Consider the following 6,000-nt stretch of genomic DNA (forward strand, 5'->3'; position numbering starts at 1 on the left):
CCCATGTCACCGGCAAAGATGCTAAACGGTGCCAGTCCCAATACCGACGCCTGTGGAACGCCACTCGTCACTGGTCTCCACTTGGACATTGGTCAGTTGACCACAACTCTTTGAGTGCAGCCACCCAGCCAATTCCTTGTCCACCGAGTAGTCCACCCGTGGAACCCACGTCTCTCCAATTTGGAGACGTGAACGTTGTGTGTGACAGTGTCAAATCCTTTCCGGGTAGGTGATAGCTGCTCTTCCCTTATCCACCAACGCTGTAATGCTACATTTACCGTTCTGTGCTCTCGAGCACTAGAGAAAATGTGGGCCCATTGCTGAACGAGGGACCCCAAACAAGACGCAGTGCCCAGATGAGGCCTGATGGGTGCTGAGCAGAGGTGATCAGCCTTGTGCCCTCTGGCTAGGGGAGAAAGATTGGAAAAACTCCCTGCAAGCGAGCCAAGTGCTGCCCTTGACTCCCCGTGGAAGGAACCAGGGGAGCCTAGGAGGGCCGGCCAGCGGTGCTGAAGCGTGGGGAGAGACTGTGCGACTTTGCTTGCTGGCTTGTTTTTCTTGTCTTTGTTGGTTGCTTTGTGCCCACGTGCACAGCAGGTTACAACGATACCATCAAATTAGAGGACGGCTTCTGATAGTGTAAGGCATTCGGTCTTTTTCCTATATGTTTCCCGATGCGGAAACATATATTAGACGATTATCATGTTAGAAAAGGAGGCACCATAGGTTAGAATGTCAGACTCAAATAAAGAACCTGGGGATATAGAAACAGGTAGAGGCCATGCTTTGCTTCCAGACTCCCTGTATCACACTGTATTCATTCAACTGTCCTGGAGCGTGTGGCCAGCCTGTGGGACTTTGTCCTGCAGCCTCCCAGGGAGGCATGGGACGTTATCAAATGAACCCTCTTGCGGTGTGTGCCTGGAGATGTGTACCACGGCCACCGGAACCTGACGGGACCCTGGGAAGACACAGCCAAGACCTCACTGACTGGCATGAAACACCGATGCCGAGCACGGGACCAGAGGTGGCAGACGGAATGGGCAGTGGCGTTGCGGTAACCCCCGAGGGACGTGATGGGTCCGCAGCACTGCCGGGGCAAGCGCCGTGGGCAAGGACAGCCCATTGCAATGTCCCCGAGGAACGGACTGTGACATCACTGAGCGATGGGTTCTGGCTTCACCGAGGGACGGACTGTGACCAGGCAGAGAGTCTCACCCAGCCTTCAGTCCAGCCGAGCAACTGCGCGAGGTTGGGAGCATCGAGCGAGGCTTTCGGTCGGCGCTGCTGTCGTGGCCGGAGAGGTGTTGACTGCAACTCCCGGTGCCCGTGCCAGAGCCATCATCGGTTTTCCCCGGCCCTGCCAGGTTCGGGCAGCCGGGGCAGCCAGGAGGCGTGCTTGCAGCAGCAGAGGTGAGCTGTACGGGGAAACTTCACCCTGGGCAACTGGGAGGGTTTCCCTCTCGAGGGGCCTGGGCATTTCCTCCAGCCCTGCCCAGGCCAGCCAACGAGCGTGGCCTCTCTTCCTTTTCTAGTGCGACATCTGCTGCTGCGAGAACCTGTGAGAGGGTGCAGCTCGTGATCGCTGGCTCTCCCCAGCCCACCGCCCCAGACAGACAGCATGGCCACAGAGCTGCACGACCGCTGTCCCATATGCCTGGACAGCTGGGAGGAAGCCGGCTATGTGTTGCCATGCTGCCACCGCTTCTGTCTCGCCTGCTTGCGGCGGTGGGCTGAGATAAAGCTCGAGTGTCCCCTCTGCAGGAGGGAGTTGGATGGCATCATACCCTCGGTGCAGACGGACTACTACTTCCCAAAGTATCCCGTCAGACCACCTCCAGCGGCACTAGACGACCCGTACCAGGCCCCCCACAGCCCTGCAGCTTCTCCACCACGGGCTGCCGGACAGCTGCCCATGGCTGTAGTGGACAGCCTCGAGGCTCACGAATGGGCGAGCCTTTTTTCGGAGTACCCGCTTCTCCTGCAACACCTGCTGCCCTGGCTGCGCCAGGTGCTGGAGCTGATGTTTGAGGACCACCATCAGCAGGCGTCCATCGCAGAGGACGTTATCTTGTCCTGCCTCGTCAACTTTGGGCCGGACGAAGATCTCCTGGTCCCGCTCCTGCGGCTCTTGCTACGTGAGCACACAGCGAATTTTGTGAGCGATCTCGTCAACGCTGTGACGCGCCTGTGCGGCAGGGGGGCCCACCATGTGCTGGAGCTGGAGGGCATCCATGCTCCCGGGGGGTGGGAGACCAGCCCTGCTGCCTCCCGGGCAGGGTCTCCTGCACCCAGCCCAGCCCCCTCCGGCAGCCCTGCCACACACAACGTGGACCAGCTCCCCAGCACCTCCACAGCTGCCCTTGCTGGGGATGCCGGCAGCTCCGCCTCGGCCCCCATTCCCATCCCGGAGGAGCAAGAAGAGCCGCAGGAGGAGCCAGAGGACCCTGCGCCACGTCCCTCTACTTCCAGCCAGGGCAGGGAACGCTCCCCTGGCAAGACACAGCGACCCGCAAAGAGGAGGGCTGGCAGCCCTGAGGACTCCTCCCCACCCAACAAGAGGCCAGCCCGCCAGCAACGCTAGAAGAACATCCCAGGAGCTGCTGAAACCAGGGCTGGGCCATCATCCGGGGCATGTGCCAACCCCCGAGATCAGAAGCCTCTCCTTAGTAGTTTAGATGTAGTGATCAGACAGAGGAAATAAAGGCGCGAAAGCTCCAGAAACAGTCTCCGTGTTCCTAACAATGCAGGTGGTGTTGCTATCCTCACCCGGGCTGTCTTTTCCCGCTGCTATACCCGCTGTTTCCTCTCTGTGTTCTTAGAAGAGCAGCACGGGGCTTCTCCCTCTGGTCTGGCACAACCTCGTTACCCTGCTTGGACTACCCCAGGGTAGTTACTCCCCTGTTACTCTCGGAGTGCATCTCTCCCCAGAGCACAGCCCCCTGGGTCTTGGCCCTCTGCTCTTGCAGGGCCCATTTCCCTTGAGCACGGTGCCATGGCACCCGGCCCCGTGCTCTTGCAGTGGCCCTACTTGAATTCCATGGCGTGGATTTTTCTGTTTGTTTGTTTTTTGTTTTTTTTTTTTTCAAGTGAGTCTGCCAGTCTGAGGAAAGGAAGATGCAAGTTTTCCAGTAGGGTATATTCAGACTACCTGTGCATGTTTCACGGAATCACGGACTCACGGAATTTTCAGAGTTGGAAGGCACCTCTAGAGATCATCTAGTCCAACTCCCCAGCTAAAGCAGGATTGCCCAGAGCACATTACTCAGGACTGCATCCAGGCGCGTCTTGCAAATCTCCAGAGAAGGGGACTCCACAGCCTCCCTGGGCAGCCTGTGCCAGTGCTCTGTCACCCTCACCGTAAAGAAGTGTTTCCGTGTATTTGAACGGAACTTCCTGTGTTCTAACTTGTGCCCATTGCCCCTCGTCCTGTTACTGGGAACCATTGAAAAGAGCCTGGCTCCATCCTCCTTCAACCCACCCTTTAGGTACTTGTACGCCATATTAAGGTACTTGTATACCATATTAAGGTACTTGTATGCCATATTAAGAGGAGGGCTTGCAGCCCTGAGAACTCGTCCCCACTCAACAAGAGGCCAGCCCACCAGTAATGTTAAAAGAACGTCCCAGGACCTCTGGATGGCATCCCTTCCCTCCAGCGTGTCGACTGCAACATGCAGCTGGGTGCCATTGGCAAACTTGCTGAGGGTGCGCTCCATCCCAACATCCATGTCACCAGCATAGATGCTAAACAGTGCCAGTCCCAGTACCGACGCCTGTGGAACGCCACTCGTCACTGGTCTCCACTTGGACATTGATCAACAACTCTGAGTGCAGCCACCCAGCCAATTCCTTATCCACCGAGTCATCCATCCATGGAATCCATGTCTCTCCAATTTGGAGACATGAATGCTGTTTGACATTGTGAATTGCTTTGCCGAAATCTGGGTAGGTGATGCCAGTTGCTCTTTCCTTATCCACCAACACTGTGATGCTGTCATAGTAAGCCACCAAATTTGTCAGGCATGATTTGCCTGTAGTGAAACCATGTTGGCTGTCACCAATCACCTCCTTATTTTCCATGCGCCTTAGCAGAGTTTCCAGGAGGATCTACTCCATGATCTTGCTGGGCACAGAGGTGAGACTTACTGGCCTTATTTCCCTGGTTTTTCCTTTTTTCCTTTTTTAAAATGGTGGCTATGTTCTCCTTTTCCGGTTATGGGGAACTTCCCAGACTACCACAACTTCTCAAATGTGATGGATAGTGGCTCAGCAACTTCATTCTCCAGTTCCCTCAGGACCTGCGGATGCATCTCATCAGATTCCATGGACTTGTGCACCTTCAGGTTCCTTGGATGGTCTCAGACCTGGTCTTCTCCTAACAGTGGGCGCTTCCTCATTCCCTCAGTCCCTGCCTTTGCCTTCTGTGACTTGGGTGGTGTAACTAGTGCAATTGACTGTGAAAACTGAGGCAAAAAGTCATGGACTACCACAGCCTTGTCCATGTCCTGGGTGACTAGATCTCCTGTTTCCTTCCAGAATGGGCCCACATTTTCCCTAGTAAGGGAATTCCTCAGGGGATCCTAAACTTCAACTTGCATTAAAAAGCAAAGCCTTCTGTTACTCCTGTATGTGCCCTTTTAAGTGTGTATTTGCTGTTGTCGCAAGGAGACGTGTCTAGTTGTTCTTGAATGAGTAATTTTTTTCATAAAGGATATTAGGAGAGTAAGAGTAACTGAGGTAGATAAAATGGGGCTCTGAGGTCCCCTTCTTCCCCTCCCCCTATATGCTTCTAAATTATCTTTTTAACTACACTCTAGTGACTACATGAGCTAACAATACAAGTATAAGCAGTTGCTGCTCTCTTAAAATTATGATCCTAATGGGAGTTTATTTCTTCAAGCAGCAAATTCATTTGCTGAGATCAGCATATTGGTAGCAGAAAATTAATATGAAAGCAAAATTGTAACTGTCAGCGTCTGATGCAGAGCATTACACCAGTAACCATTAAATCTTATTGTTCTCTCTGCAGAGGGAAAGTGATGATTATGATGACTTTTTTTAACGCTTCCAATTTAACCCTGCTGCAGAGCCTGTGTTTTAAAGAATTATGTGCCTGTACAAAACACTCTTTGCCTTCTACAATATTAACCTCAGATTCCTGGGTTTGTATTTTCCTGATAATTCTCATGGAGTGTTCTAGCCCTGTGAAGCTTCTTACAATCTTAGGTTTATATTTTTCACAGTCTAAACAGGAGTCAAATCTAAAACATGCCATGTGAGCTGCACCATGCTAGAAAGGTTTTCTGCCCTTTTTCCTAGACAAATTATAATGTTATTGTAATGGTGTACAGTTCAGCAGTGACCCAGTAACAAAAGTCTTGGTAGGTCCTTCATGCAGTATTTGTGTCTATGGACCCGGCATGAAGGTGAGCCTCTGTTTGGCACAGTGTGTGTGTGGGCTCCAAATGGTTCTTGAGAAGCTATGGAAGGTGGCACACACTGATACTGCATGCTTGGCAGGGATTCAAAAGGTTTGGTTTGCTGCATTAGTAGTGGAAACTGGCAGGTTGAATTTTTCAAGGGTCCAAGTCCTGTGCCGTACTGTATTTTTTTACATAATAATGAACTTAATTTTAGAGAAAATAGTAAATCTTTCAGAATGCTGGGTACCTAGTTAGCCTATTTCAGGTCTTGGGACAACAGATAGAAAACTTATCTTTTCTTAAATTGTGGCTCTTAGAAAATGTGACTTTGAGCACTGGATATATATGCTAAAAGCTAAAATAAATCTGCTGGTAACAGGCTACGAACACCTTTCATATGGTACTATACCTTATTGTATTTAGAGATGCATCCCATTAAAGTGATTGTTGAGGTTGCAATAATAGGCCTTAAGGTGACAAGAAAGTACAAATCTGTAGCTGTTCCTGCCATGCTCAAAAGAGTGAAACGAGCCATTCCATCCTTTATGAGCACTGGTTGAGGTTTTTGCCCCTT

The sequence above is a fragment of the Vanellus vanellus genome (assembly GCF_965231255.1).
Source record: "Vanellus vanellus genome assembly, chromosome: Z".
Taxonomy (NCBI): Eukaryota; Metazoa; Chordata; class Aves; order Charadriiformes; family Charadriidae; genus Vanellus; species Vanellus vanellus.